Raw genomic sequence first — 27701 nt, 5'->3', positions numbered from 1 at the left:
CTGTTTTGTGTAGGTCCTTCCAGCAGGATGAGGAAGAAAACCTGGATGACAGCTGCTGGAAAGCATTACCTGGAGGTGGGATATGCAAATACACTTTCACAGGTCTAGGGTTTGGTTCCGACCTTAATTGGGTTCAATTGCTGTTAAAGCTCGAAACCTCCAACAAGCAGAATCACTTTTTAATAGTGTAGGGTCTGTATCCATGCTGTGATCTAGAGGTTTTAGCAATGCACTTAAACATTTTATCATGGCTTGCATTATTCACTATTCAAAGGAGTTGTTATTATCAGTCAGGAGGTGGGGTAAGTGAGTTCGCTCCATGGATTGGTAAGCCTAGTGATGGGAGATTAGAACAGAATTGATCCTTAAGTGGCAGACTCCAGGGTATTGTTGATAAACCAGACACACATCAACGTCCTGTCACGAGGAACTGGTATTCTTCCTGCATGCCTAATATGGCAACTAGTAGTTTGGTCCCAGTTGTATAAACAGGCAGAACTTGCCAGTGAGCTGAGAGATTTTTGATGGTTATAACCCAGCACACTTGGGGTCCCCAAGACTTGCCTGTGCAACTCATGCCTAACTTTTTCTGCTTAGGAAAGTGAGGCACGTCCCTTCAAGAACTGAGAGTATACACTACATCAGCCAAACAGAACTCTACTTATGTGGATTTATCAAGTTTAAAAAAAAAGAGATTCTTAATGCATGGTGATTGATTCGTTCTGTGCATCAGACACCCAGCTAATTGAAAAAGCAAGGGTCGGGTAAAATGAGTTTAGGCAATCTCAACTGGTCCCTTAAAGGCTCAAATGCACAGCATAAAACTGCCCATATTTAGCACTAAATTGGAAACATCACAGAGTACAAGCTGGTGTGGAGATGGAAACAGAATACTGGTTGCCATAAAGGTCAAGCCACATTGCTGGGGCAGAGGAGAACATTTAATTTGTAGCATGGGAATACCTTGGGAGTTATTGATGGGAATACTTTTTACTTCCCTCCATTTAAAAACAAATATATATTCCTCCCTCCCCTTTAAAAAGGCCAGATACTCAAGTTTTTGAATTTTCTGTGGTGAACCAGCCCACCAAACGAAAAATCAAACCAACCAAATTTCAAGCAGGCGTTAGCTCATTTGGGAGAAGGTGGGATGTACCTAAATTCTGAACATGTAAGGCCCAGGCTCCAAAATCAGCTTATCCTTCAACTAGGATAGTGTCCTGGCAGCAAAGTAAAAAAATCTAATGGTGCACATTTGAGATCATCCTGTAATCCTCCAGAGTGCCACAAGTGTTCTTTGCAGAGGAAGAAAAACAAAAGCATCAATGAAACCAATAATATTGTAGAGGATGCCAGTAGAAAATTAACATCCCTGGTAGCAACAGGTAAAATCAAACCGTGTGCATGTGTGGCCACGTCAACAACCATGAAAGACTTAGCTGAAAAACAAAATCAGGATATTGGCCAAAAAGGAAAAACAAGGGAACAGGAATAGAACAGAAAATACCCATTCTAAAAGCAATGAAAATAAAATGAAAGCCTTTGTTTTATGAATACAAGAAATCTCTCTTCAGTAACATAACTGGCTTATTTTCCAACTTCTGTTTGTAGTATTCAATTACACAGACTTTTATCAACTACAGAAAGCAACTACATACATTTTTATAAACTTTATGCTCTAAGGATCCTGTTCATTTTACCACAGCTAGAACAATACAAATACTAAAGGACCAAGCATCTGATACTGATTACACAAGAGAGCCATGACAGGCCTATTTACCAGCTTAAACTGTATTCTACCAATTTCATATACAGCATCTGGACAAGAAAAATAACACATTTCTGTACATTTACAAAGAAGATTTGTATTCCTGAGTTGTTGTATTTTCTTTTTATTATCATTGCCAGTCTCTCTGCAGCCAAGGTAGAGAAATGGAGCACTTAAATCTCTAAAGCTTTTAAGATCAATGCTCTGTATAATTAGATTTGCAATTTTAATAAAGGCTTAAGCCAAAAAAAGGACAACAAATTGCATAGAAGAGCAAACTAAGAATTGAAAATAAGTATTTTTTTTTTTAAGACTATCCACGGGAAATGGATCTGTAAATTTCATTTTTTTTACACTTGTAATAAACATAATGGGGCCGAAATTCACCATCCCACTGCAGAGTTTGGGCAGTCAGATGATTTTCCCTCCCCGAGCCATATTCAGAACAGGGGGGGATTTGAGCGGTGTGCACTTCCGCTGGAAACGGCGCGGTGAAGCCGCTGTAAAGGTGACATTCCAGCGGTGAGCTCTGTAGGGTGCGTGCTGCTGGAAAGCAGCAAGAACCGGGATTTTCAGCTGCAAAAAGATAAGACTTTTCCCGGCAGTGCCCCCGCGAAGTATTCAAGTCGGTGCTCGAACGGGACACCGCTGGAGTGTTGTTGCGATCGGGGCCCTTTGGTAAGGAAATAGTTTTATTAATTTTAGTATTTTTATTTAAGATTACAGCATCCATTGTATTTATCTTTTAATGGTTTTATTAATTGTTTTGGCTCCATTCAACCTGCTGAGTGCTGCTCAGAGGTTTGCACATATTTTTGTACAACTTTCAGGTCTGACTCTTTAGTGGAGGCCTGTGGGCTGCAGAGACCTGTTTGGCAGGGTTCACCCTGAGGATGGGAGGAGTGTTGGGAGGGCAACACCTGGTACACCTGCTCAGAAGTAGGGCTGCACGCAGGAGATGGCGTCGCCGTCAGCACCGTACAGACAAGCAGCAGGCAAGGGAGACAGCAGCCATGATTAGTTCATTCTGCGCCAGACCAGTGCGCCACCGTCTTCACCAGCCTGAATCAGGATTGAGATTGGCTGCTTGGAGACAAGGGATATCCCCTGTACACTTGGCTGCTCACTCCTCTGCGGAACCCCAGGACAGCGCTAGAGCATGCATACAATGACGCTCATTGATGCACCTGGTGCATCATCGAGCAGTGCCTGGACCGTCTGGTGGCACCTCGCAGTACTCTCCTCAATGGGTCTCCATCATTGTCATGGTCTGCTGCATGCTGCACAACCTGGCCATCATTAGTGGACAACCGCTGGAGGTCGAGCCAGCAATACCACCTGAGGAGGAGGAGGTAGGAGACAGGCGGGGGCGCCGGAGGGGGAGGAGACTGGCGGGGGCGCCGGAGGGGGAGGAGACAGGCGGGGGCGCCGGAGGGGGAGGAGACAGGCGGGGGCGCCGGAGGGGGAGGGAGACAGGCGGGGGCGCAGGAAGGGGAGGGAGACAGGCGGGGGCGCAGGAAGGGGAGGGAGACAGGCGGGGGCGCAGGAAGGGGAGGGAGACAGGCGGGGGCGCAGGAAGGGGAGGGAGACAGGCGGGGGCGCAGGAAGGGGAGGGAGACAGGCGGGGGCGCAGGAAGGGGAGGGAGACAGGCGGGGGCGCAGGAGGGGGAGGAGACAGGCGGGGGCGCCGGAGGGGGAGGAGACAGGCGGGGGCGCCGGAGGGGGAGGAGACAGGCGGGGGCGCCGGAGGGGGAGGAGACAGGCGGGGGCGCCGGAGGGGGAGGAGACAGGCGGGGGCGCCGGAGGGGGAGGAGACAGGCGGGGGCGCCGGAGGGGGAGGAGACAGGCGGGGGCGCCGGAGGGGGAGGAGACAGGCGGGGGCGCCGGAGGGGGAGGAGACAGGCGGGGGCGCCGGAGGGGGAGGAGACAGGCGGGGGCGCCGGAGGGGGAGGAGACAGGCGGGGGCGCCGGAGGGGGAGGAGACAGGCGGGGGCGCCGGAGGGGGAGGAGACAGGCGGGGGCGCCGGAGGGGGAGGAGAGAGGCGGGGGCGCCGGAGGGGGAGGAGAGAGGCGGGGTCGCCGGAGGGGGAGGAGACAGGCGGGGGCGCCGGAGGGGGAGGAGACAGGCGGGGGCGCCGGAGGGGGAGGAGACAGGCGGGGGCGCCGGAGGGGGAGGAGACAGGCGGGGGCGCCGGAGGGGGAGGAGACAGGCGGGGGCGCCGGAGGGGGAGGAGACAGGCGGGGGCGCAGGAGGGGGAGGAGACAGGCGGGGGCGCCGGAGGGGGAGGAGACAGGCGGGGGCGCCGGAGGGGGAGGAGACAGGCGGGGGCGCCGGAGGGGGAGGAGACAGGCGGGGGCGCCGGAGGGGGAGGAGACAGGCGGGGGCGCCTGAGGGGGAGGAGACAGGCGGGGGCGCCGGAGGGGGAGGAGACAGGCGGGGGCGCCGGAGGGGGAGGAGACAGGCGGGGGCGCCGGAGGGGGAGGAGACAGGCGGGGGCGCCGGAGGGGGAGGAGACAGGCGGGGGCGCCTGAGGGGGAGGAGACAGGCGGGGGCGCAGGAGGGGGAGGAGACAGGCGGGGGCGCAGGAGGGGGAGGAGACAGGCGGGGGCGCAGGAAGGGGAGGAGGTAGGCGGGGGAGGAGGTAGGCGGGGGCGCAGGAAGCGGAGGAGGTAGGCGGGGGCGCAGGAGGGTGAGGAGACAGGCGGGGGCGCAGGAGGGGGAGGAGACAGGCGGGGGCGCAGGAAGGGGAGGAGACAGGCGGGGGCGCCGGAGGGGGAGGAGACAGGCGGGGGCGCCGGAGGGGGAGGAGACAGGCGGGGGCGCCGGAGGGGGAGGAGACAGGCGGGGGCGCCGGAGGGGGAGGAGACAGGCGGGGGCGCCTGAGGGGGAGGAGACAGGCGGGGGCGCAGGAGGGGGAGGAGACAGGCGGGGGCGCAGGAGGGGGAGGAGACAGGCGGGGGCGCAGGAAGGGGAGGAGGTAGGCGGGGGAGGAGGTAGGCGGGGGCGCAGGAAGCGGAGGAGGTAGGCGGGGGCGCAGGAGGGTGAGGAGACAGGCGGGGGCGCAGGAGGGGGAGGAGACTGGCGGGGGCGCAGGAGGGGGAGGAGACAGGCGGGGGCGCAGGAAGGGGAGGAGACAGGCGGGGGCGCAGGAAGGGGAGGAGGTAGGCGGGGGCGCAGGAAGGGGAGGAGACAGGCGGGGCGCAGGAGGGGGAGGAGACAGGCGGGGGCGCAGGAGGGGGAGGAGACAGGCGGGGGCGCAGGAAGGGGAGGAGACAGGCGGGGGCGCAGGAAGGGGAGGAGACAGGCGGGGGCGCAGGAAGGGGAGGAGACAGGCGGGGGCGCAGGAAGGGGAGGAGACAGGCGGGGGCGCAGGAAGGGGAGGAGACAGGCGGGGGCGCAGGAAGGGGAGGAGACAGGCGGGGGCGCAGGAAGGGGAGGAGACAGGCGGGGGCGCAGGAGGGGGAGGAGACAGGCGGGGGCGCAGGAGGGGGAGGAGACAGGCGGGGGCGCAGGAGGGGGAGGAGACAGGCGGGGGCGCAGGAAGGGGAGGAGGTAGGCGGGGGAGGAGGTAGGCGGGGGCGCAGGAAGCGGAGGAGGTAGGCGGGGGCGCAGGAGGGTGAGGAGACAGGCGGGGGCGCAGGAGGGGGAGGAGACAGGCGGGGGCGCAGGAGGGGGAGGAGACAGGCGGGGGCGCAGGAGGGGGAGGAGACAGGCGGGGGCGCAGGAAGGGGAGGAGACAGGCGGGGGCGCAGGAAGGGGAGGAGACAGGCGGGGGCGCAGGAAGGGGAGGAGACAGGCGGGGGCGCAGGAAGGGGAGGAGGTAGGCGGGGGAGGAGGTAGGCGGGGGCGCAGGAAGGGGAGGAGACAGGCGGGGCGCAGGAGGGGGAGGAGACAGGCGGGGGCGCAGGAAGGGGAGGAGACAGGCGGGGGCGCAGGAAGGGGAGGAGACAGGCGGGGGCGCAGGAGGGGGAGGAGACGACGGAGGAGGAAGAGGAGGCGACGGAAGAGGAGGCGACGGAGGAGGAGGCGACGGAGGAGGAAGATCCCCGTAATGGAGGGAAAGGTGGGACTATAGTTTTGTTGTATTTGCAAAAAATGTACATACATTTTTTTTTAAAGTGGGAAAGCAGTGTAATGTATTATCACACGGGTTGTTGCATGGTTTAGTATAAACATGCTCAGTTCACTCTGACCTAATAAAATAAGCATATGAACGAGCAACTCATCATGTCTCTGTCCTTCATTTGTTCTACTCACATATATTAGAGGCAGCGCATTGGAGTCCCAAGCCTCATTTCATGAGTGCCAGTCATTTTGGTGTCGTTCCCAGCTCTTGTGGAATGGGGAGTTCTTTACCCAGCAATCAATCCCAGAGATAGAGGGGTTTCTCTACTGCTATGAATGTTGGGTAAAGAAATTTCCATTACTCAAAAGTGTTTTTTTTCCACGTGTTGCCACCTCGCTCTCACCTGCATATATCCAGTGTTTTCAGTTGCAAACTGATGGTGATTTGAAGGCTGTCCGTAGTGTGTCATTTGCAAATGTCCGTGGTATGAAAGGACAATTTGTATCTATTATAATGCAAGTTATTTTGGACTACCAATAAATGTTTGTTATTTTTTGCAGGTGTCTGTTTGTGCAAGTGTCCATTTGTAAAGGTTTCACTGTACACAATTGCAGTAAGTTAATGTTACGGTAATGGCTACTGTGATAATTCATTTAAATGTATTTATATAGCACCCTTCATGATCTCAGGACATCCCAATGTGCTTCACAGGCAATTAAGTACTTTTGAAATGTCGGCAAATGAGGCAGTCAATTTGCCCCCACAGCAAGCTCCCACAAACAACAAGATAAATTATCAGAGAAACTCTTCAAAAGTGCCGTGGGATATTTTATGTCCACCTAAGATTGCGGACAGAGTTTAACGTCTCATCTGAAAGACGGATTTTGAAAGACAAAATTACACAGTTAAGTTCCCAAAATATATTATTGAGCTTCATCACAAATTAAATGATCTGTTTTGGTCAAATTTAAATGGGCAAATACTGATGATATTTAAGTGACATTTATAGCTATGCATGGTAGCAATGTATGGTCCTGAGGATGTAAGAAACTCATCTTTCAAAACTAGTGTACTGAAATACTGATGATAGAAAATCTGCCTTATTTAAACTCTCCTCATGATGTTCCTTCCCCAAGGGATATGGCTCAGATCAGAAATTGATCACTTTTGGGAGCAATCAAATTTGCATCCCACCATTCCGTGACAACCTGCCATTAAACTCACTGGGAAGTTTTGGGTACCATAACTATGCCCACAAGTTGGTATACGCATTTCAGAAGGATAGAAGTGCAACAGTTCACACATTTTAGCTTTCTATTATGAAATACTATAAACTGTGTCATACTTTAAAACTGCTTTTTTTACTTGGCGATCATATGAGCTCAAACATTTCTAAATAGGCATATAAATCATAAGCATCACTTGTAAACTCAAGCAGTAAATACATTTGAAATGTAAAAACTGTCATATTAAAGGCATCACAATTTGTGTTTCCTAATTTACTTAATTATTCAAGCCACTGTTGACTATCAGCAGCACAATACACTTGGCAAAATCTTTCTTTGATTGTTGCCCCTTTATATTTTATTAATCATGTCACAATCTTACAGAGCCAGATGCCATGCACAGAGGGATAGGGCAATAGGCAAAATATACTACAGCTGTCATCAAGCGGATGTCTAATACAAACAAGCCCATCATTTCCAATAGAAACTAGAATCAAGAGTATTCAGATCCTTTTTTCCAGGTGGGTCAAAAGACACACCTTTACTTGTAGCTCTACTCCAATAAGGAGACTGGCCTCAATCAAATTTATAACCCCCTTTTGCAGCCAGCCACCACTTTCCCAAGGGTAATTAGGAATGGGCAATAAATATCAGCCTCGTCAGCAAAGCCCACATCCAAAGAACAAAAAATAAATTTTAAAAAGCATCAACACGCCATTTGGCCACTAAGACAGAGACAGATGAACTTGAGCATTAAAACGTGGATACATATGCACCAGCTACAGTAATGGTCCTTTCCCTTTGCATGAGGCTTCAACATAGAAAATAGGTGCAGGAGTAGGCCATTCGGCCCTTCGAGCCTGCACCGCCATTCAATGAGTTCATGGCTGAACATGCAACTTCAGTACTCCATTTCTGCTTTATCGCCATACCCCTTGATCCCCCTAGTAGTAAGGACTACATCTAACTCCTTTTTGAATATATTTAGTGAATTAGCCTTAACAACTTTCTCTGGTAGAGAATTCCACAGGTTCACCACTCTCTGGGTGAAGACGTTTCTCCTCATCTCGGTCCTAAATGGCTTACCCCTTATCCTTAGATGTGACCTCTGGTTCTGGACATCCCCAACATTGGGAACATTCGTCCTGCATCTAACCTGTCCAGTACCGTCAGAATTTTAAACGTTTCTATGAGATCCCCTCTCATTCTTCTGAACTCCAGTGAATACAAGCCCAGTTGATCCAGTCTTTCTTGATATGTCGGTCCCGCCATCCCGGGAATCAGTCTGGTGAACCTTCGTTGCACTCCCTCAATAGCAAGAATGTCCTTCCTCAAGTTAGGAGACCAAAACTGTACACAATACTCCAGGTGTGGCCTCACCAAGGCCCTGTACAACTGTAGTAACACCTCCCTGCCCCTGTACTCAAATCCTCTCGCTATGAAGGCCAACATGCCATTTGCTTTCTTAACCGCCTGCTGTACCTGCATGCCAGCCTTCAATGACTGATATACCATGACACCCAGGTCTCGTTGCACCTCCCCTTTTCCTAATCTGTCACCATTCAGATAATAGTCTGTCTCTCTGTTTTTACCACCAAAGTGGATAACCTCATATTTATCCACATTATACTTCATCTGCCATGCATTTGCCCACTCACCTAACCTATCCAAGTCACTCTGCAGCGTCATACTGCCACCCAACTTAGCGTCATCTGCAAATTTGGAGATACTGCATTTAATCCCCTCGTCTAAATCATTAATGCACAATGTAAACAGCTGGGGCCCCAGCACAGAACCTTGCGGTACCCCACTAGTCATTGCCTGCCATTCTGAAATGTCCCCATTTACTCCTACTCTTTGCTTCCTGTCTGCCAACCAGTTCTCAATCCATGTCAGCACACTACCCCCAATCCCATGTGCTTTAACTTTGCACATTAATCTCTTGTGTGGGACCTTATCGAAAGCCTTCTGAAAGTCCAAATACACCACATCAACTGGTTCCTCCTTGTCCACTCTACTGGAAACATCCTCAAAAAATTCCAGAAGATTTGTCAAGCATGATTTCCCCTTCACAAATCCATGCTGACTTGGACCTATCATGTCACCTCTTTCCAAATGCGCTGCTATGACATCCTTAATAATTGATTCCATCATTTTACCCACTACCAACATCAGGCTGACCGGTCTATAATTCCCTGTTTTTTCTCTCCCTCCTTTTTTAAAAAATGGGGTTACATTTGCTATCCTCCACTCCATGGGAACTGATCCAGAGTCTATGAAATGCTGCAAAATGACTGTCAATGTATCCGCTATTTCCAAGGCCACCTCCTTAAGTACTCTGGGATGCAGACCATCAGGCCCTGGGGATTTATCAGCCTTCAATCCCATCAGTTTCCCCAACACAATTTCCCGACTAATAAGGATTTCCCTCAGTTCCTCCTTCTTACTAGACCCTCTGATCCCTTTTATATCCAGAAGGTTGTTTGTGTCCTCATTAGTGAATACCGAACCAAAGTACTTGTTCAATTGGTCTGCCATTTCTTTGTTCCCAGTTATGACTTCCCCTGATTCTGACTGCAGGGGACCGACGTTTGTCTTTACTAACCTTTTTCTCTTTACATATCTATAGAAGCTTTTGCAGTCCGTCTTAATGTTCCCTGCAAGCTTCCTCTCGTATTCTATTTTCCCTGCCCTAATCAAACCCTTTGTCCTCCTCTGCTGAGTTCTAAATTTCTCCCAGTCCCCGGGTTCACTGCTATTTCTGGCCAATTTGTATGCCACTTCCTTGGCTTTAATACTATCCCTGATTTCCCTTGATAGCCACGGTTGAGCCACCTTCCCTTTTTTATTTTTACACCAGACAGGGATATACAATTGTTGTAGTTCATCCATGTGGTCTTTAAATGTCTGCCATTGCCCATCCACAGTCAACCCCTTAAATATCATTCGCCCATCTATCCTAGCCAATTCACGCCTCATCGTAACCCTTCTTTAAGTTCTGGACCATGGCCTCTGAATTAACTGTTTCATTCTCCATCCTAATGTAGAATTCCACCATATTATGGTCACTCTTCTCCAAGGGGCCTCGCACAACGAGATTGCTAATTAACCCTCTCTCATTACACAACACCCAGTCTAAGATGGCCTCCCCCCCATGTTGGTTCCTCGACATATTGGTCTAGAAAACCATCCCTTATGCACTCCAGGAAATCCTCCTCCACCGTATTGTTTCCAGTTTGGTTAGCCCAATCTATATGCATATTAAAGTCACCCATGATAACTGCTGCACCTTTATTGCACGCACCCCTAATTTCCTGTTTGATGCCCTCCCCAACATCACTACTACTGTACATAATCCCTGTACATAATTTTACACTGCTGTCTTCTCCTTTTCATCCTCTAACAGCTAAAGAGAGTGGCCTGGATAAATATCCACTCAATACAATAAAGTACTTTTGGGATTCAACTTTCCTTTGATGGTCTGTATTATTAATGGACCAAAAGGTACGTTTGCAGGACTGTGCGCACATTTAAGCATTCTGTCCTGGTGCCACTTTACGATTTAAAACAGGACCAATGCGCAAAATTTCCAATTTAATTATAAGAACATAAGAAATAGGAGCAGGAGTATGCCGTACGGCCCCTTGAGCCTGCGCCGCCATTTAATAAGATCAAGGCTGATCTGATCATGGACTCAGCTCCACTTACCTGCCCGCTCTCCATAAGCCTTTATTCCTTTGTCTCTCAAAAATCTGTCTATCTCCACCTTAAATATATTCAATGACCCAGCCTCCATAGCTTTCTGGGACACAGAATTCCATAGATTTTAAACCCTCAGAAGAAATTCCTCCTCATCTCAGTTTTAAATGGGTGTCCCCTTATTCTGAGACTATGTCCCCGAGTTTTAGTTTCCCCTGAGTGGAAATATCCTCTCTGCATCCACCTTGTCGAGACCCCTCATTATCTTATATGTTACGATAAGATCACCTCTCATTCTTCTGAACTCCAATGAGTATAGGCCCAACCTACTCAATTTATCCTCATAAATCAACCCCCTCATTTCCAGAATCAACCTCGTGAACTTTCTCTGAACAGCCTCCAATGCATGTATATCATTCCTTAAATACGGAGACCAAAACTGCACGCAGTACTCTAGGTGTGGCCTCACCAATATCCTGTACAGTTGTCGCAGGACTTCTCGGATTTTATACTCTATCCCCCTTGCAATAAAGGCCAACATCCATTTGCCTTCCTGATTACTTGCTGTACCTGCATATTAACTTTGTGTTTCATGCACAAGGACCTCCAGATCCCTCTGTACTGCGGCACTTGGCAATTTTTCTCCATTTAAATTATAATTTGCTTTTTTATTTTGTCTGCCAAAGTGGATAAACTCACAATTTCCCACATTATACTTCATCTTCCAAATTTTTGCCCACTCATTAGCCTTTGAAGATTTTGTGTCCTCCTCACAATTTGCTTTCACACCCATCTTTGTATTGTCAGCAAACTTGACTACATTACACTCAATCCCTTCATCCAAGGCATTAATATAGATTGTAAATAGTTCAGGCCCCAGCACTGATCCCTGCGGCACCCCACTTGTTGCTATTTGCCAACTGGAAAATTCCCCATTTATCCCGACTCTGTTTTCTGATATTTTAGCAGTGATAGAGGATTGGCTAACTATTACCCCAACCCTGTGAACTTTTATCTTCTGCAATAACCTTTTATGTGGCACCTTATCGAATGCCTTCTGGAAATCCAAATACACCACATCCACTGGTTTCCCCCCTATCTGCCCTGCTTGTTACATCCTCAAAAAACTCCAGCAAATTTGTCAAACATGATTTCCTTTTCATAAAACCATGCGGACTTGATTGAATTATGCTTTTCCAAATGTCCTGCTACTGCTTCGTTAATAATGGACTCCAGCATTTTCCCAATGACAAATGTTAGGCTAACTGTTTCCTGCTTTTTGTCTGCCTCCTTTTTTTAAATAGAGGCATTACATTTGTTGTTTTCCAATCCATCGGGACCGCCCCAGAATCCTGGGAATTTTAGTTGATTGCAACGATTGCATCCACTATCCCTGCAGCCACTTCTTTTAAGACTTTAGGATGTAAACCATCAGGACCAGAGGACTTGTCCACCTTTAGTCCCATTTATTTTACCGAGTACTACTTCTTTAGTGATTGTATTAAGTTCCTCCCTCCCTATAAGCCCCTTGATTATCCACTTTTGGGATGTTTTTAGTGTCGACTCAGTGAAGATCGATACAAAATATTTGTTCAACATCTCTGCCATTTCCTTGTTCCCCATTATTCATTCTCCAGTCTCATCCTCTGGGGGACCAACATTTACTTTCGCCATTCTTTTCCTTTTTATGTACCTGTAGAAACTCTTACTATCTGTTTTTATATTTCGTGCTAGTTTACTTTCATAATCTATTTTTTTTTTTAGTCGTTCTTTGCTAGCTTTTAAAAGTTTCCCAATCCTCTGGCCTCCCACTAGTCTTGGCCACATTGTATGCCCTTGTTTTCAATTTGATGTCATCCCTTATTTCCTTAGTTAGCCACTTTGAAAGCAATTTACATTTTCAAAAAACACATCCAGTTTGAGACCACACATGTAATCAAACTTGCTGCTAACAGAATCATGCTGATAGTTCAAATATGACTAAAGACAGACAGATTTGCATTTATATAGCGCCTTTCACGACCACCGGATGTCCCAATGTGTTTACAGCCAATTAAGTACTTTTTGAAGTGTAGTCACTGTTGTAATCTAAGAAATGTGGTAGCCAATTTGGGCACTGCAATATGATAATGATCAGATAATCTGTATTTTTTTTTAGTGATGTTGATTGAGAGATAAATATTAGCTAGGACACCGGGGATAACTCCCCTACTCTTCTTCGAAATAGTGACATAGGATCTTTTACACCGACCTAAGAGGGTGGACGGGGCCTTGGTTTAGCGTCTCATCCGAAAGACATTATCTTCAATAGTGCAGCACTCCCTCAACCCTGCACTAGAATGTCAGCCTAGATGTTTGTGCTCAAGTCTCTGGAGTGGGACTTGAACCCACAACCTTCTGACTCAGAAGCGAGAGTGCTACCCACTGAGCCATTTGCTGACACAGATATGAAAGTTACCAATGAACAGTGGGAGCAGCAAATACATTAGGCAGGCTAATCAACCTCAGCAGCATACGTACCATCAATCAACTAAAAAGCAGCACAAGGGCAACCAATAAAATTACTTTTTTTTTGAATACCGTTAACCACCAACTTGGTTTCTCAGTAATGAGAATATATAGTGCCAAAAATATATTTTCGAACATAAAAAAGCCATAAAAGTTAAATAATTCACAAGATCATGAAACTTATGGTTCCAGTTACCATTTCTGTCCATGCCTGGATCAAGGCTGTTGAGGTTTGGAGCCTTTTCTGTGTTTGCAAGATCTCTAAGTTTCCCTTCACAGGCTTGCACCTCTACCTGGAATGTGGGACTTGAGTTTAGCGACATTCCCAGGGTGTGCATCCTCTTCCCTGGTAATATGAAAGCTGAGTAGTGGAATACAACTCCCAGAATGCATTTGCATCATTGTGCAAATAGCTTTGATGGACTACTATAGCTCCCAGAGTGCAGCTCAAGATTGCTCCCACATCAAATGCAAGGGCTCAGGGCATACAATAAGGCATGGATAGAGAACTGGTTGGCAGACAGGAAGCAGAGAGTTGGGATGAACAGGTCCTTTTCAGAATGGCAGGCACTGACTAGTGGAGTGCCGCAGGGCTCAGTGCTGGGACCCCAGCTATTTACAATATACATTAATGATTTAGATGAAGGAATTGAGTGTAATATCTCCAAGTTTGCAGATGACACTAAACTGAGTAGCGGTGTGAGCTGTGAGGAGGACGCTAAGAGGCTGCAGGTTGATTTGGACAGGTTAGGTGAGTGGGCAAATACATGGCAAATGAACAAGTACTTTGGTTCGGTATTCACGAAGGAGGACACCAACAACCTTCCGGATATAAAAGGGGTCAGAGGATCCAGTAAGGAGGAGGAACTGAGGGAAATCTTTATTAGTCAGGAAATTGTGTTGGGGAAATTGATGGGATTGAAGGCCGATAAATCCCCAGGGCCTGATGGACTGCATCCCAGAGTACTTAAGGAGGTGGCCTTGGAAAAAGCGGATGCATTGACAGTCATTTTCCAACATTCCATTGACTCTGGATCAGTTCCTATCGAGTGGAGGGTAGCCAATGTAACCCCACTTTTTAAAAAAGGAGGGAGAGAGAGAGAAAACAGGGCATTATAGACCGGTCAGCCTGACCTCAGTAGTGGGTAAAATGATGGAATCAATTATTAAGGATGTCATAGCAGTGCATTTGGAAAATGGTGACATGATAGGTCCAAGTCAGCATGGATTTGTGAAAGGGAAATCATGCTTGACAAACCTTCTGGAATTTTTTGAGGATGCTTCCAGTAAAGTGGACAAGGGAGAACCAGTTGATGTGGTATATTTGGACTTTCAGAAGGCTTTCGATAAGGTCCCACACAAGAGATTAATGTGCAAAGTTAAAGCACATGGGATTGGGGGTAGTGTGCTGACGTGAATTGAGAACTGGTTGTCAGACAGGAAGCAAAGAGTAGGAGTAAATGGGTACTTTTCAGAATGGCAGGCAGTGACTAGTGGGGTACCACAAGGTTCTGTGCTGGGGCCCCAGCTGTTTACATTGTACATTAATGATTTAGACGAGGGGATTAAATGTAGTATCTCCAAATTTGCGGATGACACTAAGTTGGGTGGCAGTGTGAGCTGCGAGGAGGATGCTATGAGGCTGCAGAGTGACTTGGATAGGTTAGGTGAGTGGGCAAATGAATGGCAGATGAAGTATAATGTGGATAAATGTGAGGTTATCTACTTTGGTGGTAAAAACAGAGAGACAGACTATTATCTGAATGGTGACAGATTAGGAAAAGGGGAGGTGCAACGAGACCTGGGTGTCATGGTACATCAGTCATTGAAGGTTGGCATGCAGGTACAGCAGGCGGTTAAGAAAGCAAATGACATGTTGGCCTTCATAGCGAGGGGATTTGAGTACAGGGGCAGGGATCTGTTGCTACAGTTGTACAGGGCCTTGGTGAGGCCACACCTGGAGTATTGTGTACAGTTTTGGTCTCCTAACTTGAGGAAGGACATTCTTGCTATTGAGGGAGTGCAGCGAAGATTCACCAGACTGATTCCCGGGATGGTGGGACTGACCTATCAAGAAAGACTGGATCAACTGGGCTTGTATTCACTGGAGAAGGGGGTACTGAAACATAGAAACATAGAAAATAGGTGCAGGAGCAGGCCATTCAGCCCTTCTAGCCTGCACCGCCATTCAATGAGTTCATGGCTGAACATGAAACTTCAGTACCCCCTTCCTGCTTTCTCGCCATACCCCTTGATCCCCCGAATAGTAAGGACTTCATCGAACTCCCTTTTGAATATATTTAGTGAATTGGCCTCAACTACTTTCTGTGGTAGAGAATTCCACAGGTTCACCACTCTCTGGGTGAAGAGGTTTCTCCTCATCTCGGTCCTAAATGGCTTACCCCTTATCCTTAGACTGTGACCCCTGGTTCTGGACTTCCCCAACATTGGGAACATTCTTGCTGCATCTAACCTGTCTAAACCCGTCAGAATTTTAAACGTTTCTATGAGATCCCCTCTCATTCTTCTGAACTCCAGTGAATACAAGCCCAGTTGATCCAGTCTTTCTTGATAGGTCAGTCCCATCATCCCGGGAATCAGTCTGGTGAATCTTCATTGCACTCCCTCAATAGCAAGAATGTCCTTCCTCAAGTTAGGAGACCAAAACTGTACACAATACTCCAGGTGTGGTCTCACCAAGGCCCTGTACCACTGTAGTAACACCTCCCTGCCCCTGTACTCAAATCACCTCGCTATGAAGGCCAACATGCCATTTGCTTTCTTAACCGCCTGCTGTACCTGCATGCCAACCTTCAATGACTGATGTACCATGACACCCAGGTCTCGTTGCACCTTCCCTTTTCCTAATCTGTCACCATTCAGATAATAGTCTGTCTCTCTGTTTTTACCACCAAAGTGGATAACCTCACATTTATCCACATTATACTTCATCTGCCATTCATTTGCCCACTCACCTAACCTATCCAAGTCATTCTGCAGCCTCATAGCATTCTCCTCGCAGCTCACACTGCCACCCAACTTAATGTCATCCGCAAATTTGGACATGCTACATTTAATCCCCTCATCTAAATCATTAATGTACAGTGTAAACAGCTGGGGCCCCAGCACAGAACCTTGCGGTACCCCACTAGTCACTGCCTGCCATTCTGAAAAGTACCCATTTACTCATACTCTTTGCTTCCTGTCTGACAACCAGTTCTCAATCCACGTCAGCACACTACCCCCAATCCCATGTGCTTTAACTTTGCACATTAATCTCTTGTGTGGGACCTTGTCGAAAACCTTCTGAAAGTCCAAATATACCACATCAACTGGTTCTCCTTTGTCCACTTTACTGGAAACATCCTCAAAAAATTCCAGAAGATTTGTCAAGCATGATTTCCCTTTCACAAATCCATGCTGACTTGAACCTATCATGTCACCATTTTCCAAATGCGCTGCTATTCCATCTTTAATAATTGATTCCATCATTTTACCCACTACTGAGGTCAGGCTGGCCGGTCTATAATTCCCTGTTTTCTCTCCCTCCTTTTTTAAAAAGTGGGGTTACATTGGCTACCCTCCACTCGATAGGAACTGATCCAGAGTTGCATGTTCAGCCATGAACTCATTGAATGGCGGTGCAGGCTAGAAGGGCTGAGTGGCCTACTCCTGCACCTATTTTCTATGTTTCTATGCAGTATAATGTGGATAAATGTGAGGTTATCCACTTTGGGGGCAAAAACACGAAGGCAGAATATTACCTGAATGGCAGCAGATTCGTAAATGGGGAGGTGCAACGAGATTGGGTGTCATGGTTCATCAGTCATTGAAAGCTGGCATGCAGGTACAGCAGACGGTAAAGAAGGCAAATGGTATGTTGCCCTTCATAGCTAGGGGATTTGAGTATAGGAGCAGGGAGGTCTTACTGCAGTTGTACAGGGCCTTGGTGAGGCCTCACCTGGAATATTGTGTTCAATTTTGGTCTTCTAATCTGAGGAAGGACGTTCTAGTTATTGAGGGAGTGCAGCGAAGGTTCACCAGGATGGCAGGACTGACATATGAGGAGAGACTTGATCAACTGGGCCTTTATATACTGGAGTTTAGAAGGATGAGAGGGGATCTCAGAAACGTATAAGATTCTGACGGGACTGGACAGGTTAGATGCGGGAAGAATGTCCCCGATGTTGGGGAAGTCCAGAACCAGGGGTCACAGTCTTAGGATAAGGGGTAGGCCATTTAGGACTGAGATGAGGAGAAACTTCTTCACTCAGAGAGTTGTTAACCTGTGGAATTCCCTACCGCAGAGAGTTGTTGCCAGTTCATTGGATATATTCAAGAGGGAGTTAGATATGGCCCTTACAGCTAAAGGGGTCAAGAGGTATGGAGAGAAAGCAGGAAAGGGGTACCGAGGGAATGATCAGCCATGATCTTATTGAATCGTGGTGCAGGCTCGAAGGGTCTACTCCTGCACCTATTTTCTATGTTTCTATGTCATGCTCAGTCACTGGAGATTACGTGGCTCCAGGTGGGTAGCATGTGTACGTATAGTGCTGCTTAAGCCATCATAATTGTGATGCTGGATGGACGAGTAAATCTTTTCCTGTTTGTCATTTTTGTATGTTCACATATGTTCTACCCATTTTGCACCACGATGAAACTAATTTGGAAATGCCCAAACTCATTTTACATTGGACTATTACAACCAAATGCAGGCGACTTCAGCTGGATTCAAACCTAGGACTCAGTGAAAGCACAGTCTTGTAACACATGGTACCATCCAGTGCCCTCATCTTCATTCCAGAATTTGCCAACGTACATGAAGTCAACAAGTAGTGACAATATAGAAATTTTACACCTTGGTGGAAATCTTGCGTGACATTTAGGCATGCAACAGACTATTCCACAGAATATTCTTACTAATTCTATCCTACATTACAACAGTGACTACACTTCAAAAAGTACTTCAATGACTGTAAAGCGCTTTGGGATGTCTGGTGGTCATGAAACGCAATATATTAATGCAAGTATTTATTTATTTCTTCCTCAATACTTCCTGTGAATGAAACAAATGAATGAAAGTTTGCATCAGCTCCCTTGATAACTCAGTCGAGAATTACAGACCAGAATGTTTCTTGATTAATTCTGATCTGTGCTGAGTCAGCTGATTTGAGCTGGGGTACCATAAGAACTATTACAATTGACCACAACGCTAGGGAGAAGGGATAGAAAAAAATAAACCAGGGTTCTCCTTCTCCTATCCAATGAATCCTGCCAGAAAGTGTGCTGAGTCTAGAATTTGGCCAAGAACAGAACAGGATAGAAATGAAGAATTAAGTGACTAAGGAGCAGTTGGCACTCATGCAAATGAACGTTTGTCATGTCAGTGCCTTCAGGAGAGATTGGGTGGGGGGGGGGGGGGGGGGGGATGAAAAAAAACAGCTGGCAATTCACTAAAAGGAAACTAATCGCATCAACTATTTAGCAAAATGTCAACATTTAGCATAAGAAGGTTCCAAGTGTAAGTAAACTGTCATTGAGGTGTTTTGTATTCTATGTAACAATCAATCTGTTCCAACCCAGTTACAGTTCAAGCATCTACTAACCCCTTCAGTAACAGAAGTTCTCAAGCATCCCAGATTTAGCACAATATTAAATATTTGCAGGCTCTACTGGTGCACCAAGGGCTAGAAATTGTAACAGACGCGAACTTCGGGTTTAGCGCTCCAGTTGGTAAGGGAACCACTTCCCTTGGAGCATTAAACGGAGCAAGAGCGGCAGAGTGCTGCAGAATGTCCCGTGCAGCGCTGCTGGATTCAGATGCTCCTTCCCTCCCTTAAAGGGAAGAGCCATTGCCGACGTGCTTTGAAGGCAAGGCTGTGTATGGTGGGTGTCGGCACCTGCGATTTACGAAGTGCAATCCCAGGGCTGCTGAAGCGCATGCCATGTGAAACTTTCAAAAAGCAACAGAGGGCTCAGAATAAAATGTTGGCCTACTTGACCACCAATGTCTTTAAGTACTGCTCCCCAAGCGGCCAGTCAAGCTCACAACGCCTCCTGCAGCTGTCTTTGTTGATGCCCGGCGATGCTACAGGACGCGGAAGGGAATTTAGGATCCGGGGCGATAATGGGGCTCTGCATACCGGATGACATCACGATCTCCGGGGCGCAGGAGATCATGGCGTTAAGGTTTACCACCAGCGCTAACCTGCGAGGGAAGATCTCGGGCATCGGTAGTTCACCACGCCCGGTCGGAAAGCCATGAGCGCCCCGTTATTGCTCCCCGGAGAAGTAAAGGAAGCCAATTTCTCCCACGAGCCCTTGAATCATAAAATAAATGGTTACTTATTTATTAATTCTCATGACTGGATTTTTGGCTTTCCTGATTTCAGGGCATTAACCGTGGCTGAGTGGTAAAGATACCGCCTGAAAAAAGGTTTCGGCCCTTGACTCAAAATTCGGCAAAAAATTAGGATCCATGTTCAGGGGCATTAAATCAAGCATTACACAATGGATCTTGTGCGCCCAAGCCGAAAATTGCAGTGTTAAAAAAGTCCCATTGTTGTTCAGTACCCTGCAACATGAACTCCTCATCACCAACACCCTGTTCCGCCAGAGGGACAAATACAAGGCATTGTGGCAACACCCTCGCTCCAAACATTGGCACCTGCTTGACTATGTCATCATCCGAGCCAGGGATCGCAAGGATGTGCGCATCACCCGTGCCATGACAGGAGCTGATGACTGCTGGACGGACCATTGCCTAATCCGATCCATCATCAACATTAACATTGTCCCAAAGCAGACGAGACAGAGAAGCGGTTCAGCAAAAAAGTTAATGCTGGGGCACTTTGAGATCCAGCGAAGAGAGCCCTATACAGCCAGCGCCTCACAGCCAATCTGGTGTGCCTTGATGACAGAGATGCTGAATGCCCACAGCGCTTGGTCTGCCCTCAGAGGCCTGTGAAGAGACACTTGGTCACTCAAACAGAAAACATCAGGACTGGTTTGATGAAAATGATCAGGAGATCGAAGAACTAATAGATCGCAAGCGCAAAGCATTGCTGAGCCTCAAGCAACAACCCAATTCAGGAGCTGCAAAACAACATTACAGATGGCTCAAGGCTCAGGTCCAACAAAAGACCCGGGACCTAAAGAACAGGTGGTGGATGGAGAAAGCACAGGAGATACAATAACTGGCCGACAGCCATGATGTATGAGGATTCTTAACTGCAGTCAAGGCCACCTACGGTCCAAACTCCCAAGGTCCCACCCCATTCCTGGCCAAGGACGGGGAAACACTCATCAAGGACACCGAGGCTGTCAGGGCCCGATGGAAGGAGCACTTTGAAGATCTTCTCAATTGAGACTCTGCCTTTGACTTGAGTGTTCTCGACTCCATCCTGCAGCATGCAACCCTCAACCAACTCAGTGAAAGTCCAACGTTGCATGAGATAGGCAAAGCCATAAAACAGCTGAAGAATAACAAGGCTACAGGTACGGATGGAATCCCTGCTGAGGCGCTAAAGTATGGCGGAGAAGCATTGTTGACGCGGATACCTGACCTCATCTCTCTTATCTGGAGGGAGGAGAGCATGCTGGGAGATCTCAGAGACGCAGTGATTGTGAGCATTTTTTTTAAAAAGGGGACAGGTCAGACTGCGGCAACTACAGGGGAATCTCCCTATCAGCCACTAGGAAAGTTGTCGCTAGAGTTTTCCTCAATCGACTTCTCCCTGTGGCCGAGGAGCTCCTCCTGGAATCACAATGCGGATCTCGTCCCCTACGGGGCACAACAGACATGATCTTTGCAGAACAACAGCTGCAGGAAAATTGCAGGGAGCAGTGCCAGCCCTTATACATGCCCTTTTTCGATCTTACAAAGGCCTTTGACAGTATCAACCATGAGGGTCTATGGAGCGTTCTCCTTCATTTCAAAAGTTTGTCAACATCCTTCGCCTGCTTCACGATGACATGCAGGCCATGATCCTTAACAACGGATCCATTACAGGCCCAATTCACGTCTGGACCGGGGTCAAACAGGGCTGGCGTCATCGCTCCAACCCTCTTCATCTTTCTCGCCACCATGCTCCACCTCACAATCAACAAGCTCCCCGCTGGAGTGGAACTAAACTACAGAACCAATGAGAAGCTGTTTAACCTGCATCGCCTCCAGGCTAGGTCCAAGATCACCCTAACCTCTGTCGTTGAGCTGCAGTATGCGGACGACGCCTGCATCTGCGCATATTCAGAGGCTGAACTCCAGGATATAGTCAATGTATTCACCGAGGCATATGAAAGCATGGGCCTTACGCTTAACATCTGAAAGACAAAGGTCCTCCACCAGCCTGTTACCGCCGCACAGCACTGCCCTCCAATCATCAAGATTCATAGCTCGGCCCTCGACAATGTGGACCATTTCCCACATCTTGGGAGCCTCTTGTCAACAAAGGCAGACATTGATGCGGAGATTCCACATCGCCTCCAGTGCGCCAGTGCAGCCTTCGGCCATCTGAGGAAAAGAGTGTTTGGAGATCAGGCCCTCAAATCTACCACCAAGCTCATGGTCTACAGGGCTGTAGTAATACCCGCCCTCCTGTATGGATCTGAGGCATGGACGATGTATAGAAGGCACCTCAAGTCACTGGAGATATATCACCAACGATGTCTCCGCAAGATCGTGCAAATCCCCTGGGAGGACAGGCGCAACAACACCAGTGTCCTTGACCAGGCAAACATCCCCAATATTGAAGCACTGACCACACTCGATCAGTTTCGCTGGGCAGGCCACATAGTTTGCATGACAGATACGAGACTCCCTAAGCAAATGCTTTATGTGGAGCTCCTTCGTGGTAAACGAGCAAAAGGTGGGCAGCGGAAACATTATAAGGACACCCTCAACACCTCCCTGATAAAGTGCGACATCACCACCAACACCTGGGAGACCCTGGCCGAAGACCGCCCGAGGTGGAGAAAGTGCATTCAGGAGGGCGTTGAGCTCTTCGTGTCCCATCGCAAAGAGCGTGAAGAGGTCAAACGCAGGCAGCGGAAGGAGCGCGGGGCAAACCAACCCCACCAATTCCTTTCCTCAACAAATGACTGTCCCACCTGCAACAGGGTCTGTGGCTCTCGTATCGGACTGTTCAGCCATCAAAGAACTCACTTTGGGAGTGGGAGCAAGTCTTCCTCGATTCCGAGGGACTGCCTCTGATTGATGATGCAACATAACGTTGTCTATTGTATGGTTTATTTTTGGTGGGGGGAGTTTTGTTACTTTGTTGCAGTAAAATGTCAGTTTGATCCTTTGCCATTGGTGTCTTGTGTATCATTCCAACGTTCACCAGAGATGTGCCTTTATGGGGGCACAGAGCGTGTCCAGTATTAGCTCCATCCCTCAGTTTCCTCCATTTGAGCCGGTCCATTATGAGCTGGCAACATGCGACTCTTGGTCCAGCAGCATCTCCACGCTGCCTCCCCAGTGAATGGTGCGGCTATCCAATTGGGGCCTCGCCAGGCTCTTCTTCTTTGTCCTCTTCCTCCGGAGGTGGGCCTGCAATCCCCACTGGCAATGCCTGGCCCCTCGTGATGGCCAAGTTGTGCAGCCTGCAGCACACCACAATGAATTCAGAAACTTGCTCAGGGGAGAATTGAAGGCTGCCTCCAAAGTGATGCAGGCATTGATCTGCCTGTAGGAGATGGCATATCTCTGTTAGCACTTCCTTTCGGAAGCACAGCCTTCTCACACACTGCTCCTCAGAGAACTGGAGGTATGAGCATTAGTGCCTGTAAGCTCTCCTCCATAGACGTCTTCGACCTCCCCTCATCCATGGGCCGACATGACCAAGAGTCCTTCTTCTAGCTTGATGCTGCCTGGTAATAGCATGGAGCATGATACGCTGGCGAACTAGTAATGCCACCGTTAAATTCTCTCACTGACATTGTAAGGGTACTGTAATGGCAGATAAAAGTGCTGTTCGCAAGTCGGAGCTTCACACAGCGTGATGTGCGCAACCGTTGTAGTCAATGTGACCTGCGATGTAGGATGCTCCTCCTTCCATTTAAACATGCTACCAATACCATCTACTGCATCCTGGGAATGCCTGGTTTATCAGACATTTCCTGGGGCGAGCGTTAAATGAGGTGCTTGGACCAAATTTTGCATTCAAGGTGCTAGTGGAGCATTGCACGACGATTGACGTCAAGATCTCAGTGAAACTGAAGGCGGAGCGGTAAGTTTTTATGGCACCGCAAACCATGAGCCAAATTTACCAGCTGGGCGCTAAAAACGGATGCCTGGTGTAACGCCCAAAAACAGCATTTACTGCCCCACTGGGGAGCAAAGGAGCCGAAAATCCAGCCCTCAGTGTTTTTGAAACAGAGAAGATAACTATCAATACTGGATTCCATCAAGCTAAATACATAAATTTTCCCGCAAGTTCCCCATCCTTCATGTGTTCCTGCATTTGTAGTGATAGCACAGCTTGTTATTTGCCTCCGCAAAAGTAAAGATCAACCTCCTTGCTTATAATTATATTTCTGCTTCTATACAACTTAATATTGCCACAAGCTCTGCTCTGTTGTAATACCACACACTAGGGCGTTTCAGAAAGTATGTGATATAATATAAGCATAAGAGATAACTGTATTCGCAGTAACAATTTTGGCCGAGTAATAGACTTATATCTGTACAATTAAGGGTTGCATACATTTTGAAGCTTACTTTCACACTATAAACTGTTACTAGCTACATTCCTGTCACAGGCAATGACTAGGAAATTTAAGGCATCACTCAAAACATCATTCAAGAGTGAAGTTAAATCTGGAGACATCTTTAATTACTTTTCTTTCAGTTAATTAATATTTTGCAGAACTTGACTTCAGACAGTGCTGTGACATGCTCTTACCTGTGTTACTATTCAAAGGTCCATACAGAGAGAAAAACAGTCTAGCTGAATCCAAAGAGCCGTCTGACATCCACTGTATATTTTTTACTTAAGGAGTGGATGCAAAAAAGGAGGAATGCGAAAGGAGTGACTTGAAATCAGCTCTAAGAGCCATAACAGAGGTGCTTCACAGCCGGTTCCTCCTTGCACTCAATGCCTTCAAACATCACTGTCCACCAGTAGGAAATGGGTTGCAGGCAGATAACATCAAATGAATGAGCTTCCCCTTTAGTCATGTATAATGTGCACAAGGAAGATACACAATATGCGTGACTTTGTTACAGAAGCAGCTGGAGTAGGACACGAACATGGCTTTTTGTCAGTAAAAATACTTTTAGATTATATACACACACGCACGAAGCTCATCAGTGTGTTCACTTGAGCTGTGGCAATGAGAGAACCTAAAAGTAGCTTTTCTAAAATCATATGCCCTGTATTGTGTCAAAAAAAAAAGTACAATTCTCCTCCCACAGCGTGTTACAATTTTATTCATTGCTCTAAGGCAATACCAATGGAGTTGACAAGGCTTGAATGTGGCTTTGACAGTAATGGGTGCTTTCAAATGATAATGATACATGAAATTACACAGCACTCCGTGACAGTGTTACTGTCGAGAAACTGGCACACAGCTGCAATTCATTAAGCCAGGTTTTATTAGGATTCTAAGTGGGGTTACGAAGTAACGCTAAAAATGGGTACTTATCCTCTCGTGCCATTAGTTGATACCACCTGAATAATATCCTAGCTTAGTAAATGCTTCTTCAAAAGCTAAGAGAAAATCATCTTAAATACACTATGAACTTACTACGTCTCCAATGCCAAAGGGGTCCAGACTGGTACAAAAAGGGCAACATCCAAATTCTTTAAATTGTTAACAAAAAAAAACACACAACTTCTTGCTGGACAGCAAGCAGTTGAGCAGCTTAATGATTCTATATCAGAGAACCACCTTGCAATTCCAATTCAAATCCTTGTCTTTACATAAGATTACATAGGATATAAAGCTTAGAAACAGGCCCAACCAGTCCACGTTGGCGTATATGCTCCACTCGAGCCTCCTCCCATCTTTCTTCATCTATCAGCATAACCCTCTATTCCCTACTCCCTGATATACTTATCTAACCGCCCCATAAATATATCTATACTATTCGCTTCAGCCAATCCCTGTGGTAACGAGTTCCACATTCTCGTGGGTAAAGAAGTTCCTTCTAAATTCCCTATTCGATTTCTTGGTGACTGTCTTATATTTGCGGCCTCTAGTTCTGCTCTTCCCCTAGAAATAGTGGTTGCATTGGTGGTCATTTTCCAACATTCTAGAGACTCTGGATCAGTTTCTATCGATTGGAGGGTAGCTAATGTAACCCAACTTTTTAAAAAAGGAGGGAGAGAGAAAACAGGGAATTATAGATTGGTTAGTCTGACATAGGTAGTGGGGAAAATGTTGGAATCAATTATTAAAGATGGAATAGCAGCGCATTTGGAAAACAGTGACAGGATCGGTCCAAGTCAGCATGGATTTATGAAAGGGAAATCATGCTTGACAAATCTGGAATTTTTTTGAGGATGTAACTAGTAGAGTGAACAAGGGAGAATCAGTGGATGTGGTGCATTTGGACTTTCAAAAGGCTTTTGACAAGGTCCCACACGAGAGATTAATGTGCAAAATTAAAGCACATGGTATTGGGGGTAATGTACTGATGTGGATAGAGAACTGGTTGGCAGACAGGAGGCAAAGAGTAGGAATAAATGGGTCTTTTTCAGAATGGCAGGCAGTGACTAGTAGGATACTGCAAGGTTCAGTGCTGGGACCCCAGCTATTTACAATATACATTAATGATTTAGACGAAGGAATTGAATGTAATATCTCCAAGTTTGCAGATGACACTAAGCTGGGTGGCAGTGTGAGCTGTGAGGAGGATGCTAAGAGGCTACAGGGTGACTTGGACAGGTTAGGTGAGTGGGCAAATGTATGGCAGATGCAGTATAATGTAGATAAATGTGAGGTTATCCACTTTGGTGGCAAAAACAGGAAGGCAAAATATTATCTGAATGGTGACAGATTAGGAAAAGGGGAGGTGCAATGAGACCTGGGTGTCATGGTACATCAGTCATTGAAAGTTGGCATGCAGGTACAGCAGGCGGTGAAAGCGGCAAATGGTATGTTGGTCTTCATAGCGAGAGGAATGGAGTACAGGAGCAGGGAGGTCTTACTGCAGTTATATAGGGCTTTGGTGAGGCCACACCTTGAATAGTGTACACAGTTTTGGTCTCCTAATTTGAGGAAGGACATTCTTGCTATTGAGGGAGTGGAGCGAAGGTTCACCAGACTGATTCCCAGGATGGCAGGACTGACATATGAAGAAAGACTGGATCGACTAGGCTTATATTCACTGGAATTTAGAAGGATGAGAGGGGATCTCATAGAAACATATAAAATTCTGACAGGATTGGACAGGTTAGATGCAGGAAAAATGTTCCCAATGTTGGAGAAGTCCAGAACCAGGGGTCACAGTCTAAGGATAAGGGGTAAGCCATTTAGGACCGAGTTGAGGAGAAAATTCTTCACTCAAGAGTGGTGAACCTGAGGAATTCTCTACCACAGAAAGTTGTTGAGGCCAGTTCATTAGATATTTTCAAAAGGGAGTTAGATGTGGCCCTTATGGCTAAAGGTATCAAGAGGTATGGAGAGAAAGCAGGAATGGGGTACTGAAGGTGCATGATCAGCCATGATCATATTGAATGGTGGTGCAGGCTCGAAGGGCCGAATGGCCTACTCCTGCAACTATTTTCCATGTTTCTACGTTTAAGTGGAAACACTCTGTCTATTCTATCGAAATCTTTCATAATTTTAAACAGCTCTATTAGGTCACCCCTCAGCTTTCTCTTTTCAAGAGAAAAGAGACCCAGCCTGATTATCCTTCCGATATGTAAACCCTCGCATTTCTGGTATCATCCTTGTAAATCTTCACTGCACCCTCTCCAGTGCCTCTATATCCTTTTGAAAATATGGCGACCAGAATTGTATGTAGTACTCCAAAGTTTGATAGAAGTTCAGCATAACTTCACTACTTTTCAATTCTATCCCTCTAGAAATAAATTCTAGTGCTTGGTTTGCTTTTTTAATGGCCTTGCTAACCTGTGTTGCTACTTTTAGTGATGTGTATTTGTACTCCGAGATCCCTTTTCTCCTCTAACCCACCCAGACTTGCACCCTCCAAGTAATATGTGACCTCCCTATTAGAAAACATAGAAACATAGAAACTTAACAATGCAGAAGGAGGCCATTTCGACCCAGCGTGTCCACGCCGGCTGACAAAGAGCCACATAGCCCTCGGTCAGCAGTCATGAAGGTTACATATAAACCTATGAACAATAAACAATGGCGGACAGGTAAAGAGCATCCGACCCAACCAGTCCACCCCCCCCCCCCCCAACTGCGATACCCCATTTAACGCAACAATTCGCCCCACCCATAGCCATGCGATCTCCT

The 27701-nt window shown here is 47.3% G+C and overlaps 1 protein-coding gene across 2 annotated transcripts in view; it reads right to left on the bottom strand.

The window, feature by feature from the left end:
- LOC139273164 (rho guanine nucleotide exchange factor TIAM2-like) overlaps positions 1-27701 on the bottom strand; it is a 418212-nt gene that overhangs the window by 76399 nt on the left and 314112 nt on the right. Inside the window, exon 1 of one of the 2 annotated variants that reach the window (XM_070889672.1) lies at positions 24173-24246. The exons of the other annotated variant lie outside the window; for it this stretch is intronic. The gene's annotated coding sequence lies outside the window, so the exon portion shown is untranslated. Of the gene's footprint in view, positions 1-24172; positions 24247-27701 lie in introns of those variants that run through there. 2 annotated transcript variants of the gene reach the window in all.

This window comes from Pristiophorus japonicus, chromosome 9 (genome assembly GCF_044704955.1).
Source record: "Pristiophorus japonicus isolate sPriJap1 chromosome 9, sPriJap1.hap1, whole genome shotgun sequence".
Taxonomy (NCBI): domain Eukaryota; kingdom Metazoa; phylum Chordata; class Chondrichthyes; family Pristiophoridae; genus Pristiophorus; species Pristiophorus japonicus.
The sequence above is the reverse complement of the archived record's forward strand: the minus strand, read 5'-3'. Positions and strand labels throughout refer to the sequence as shown.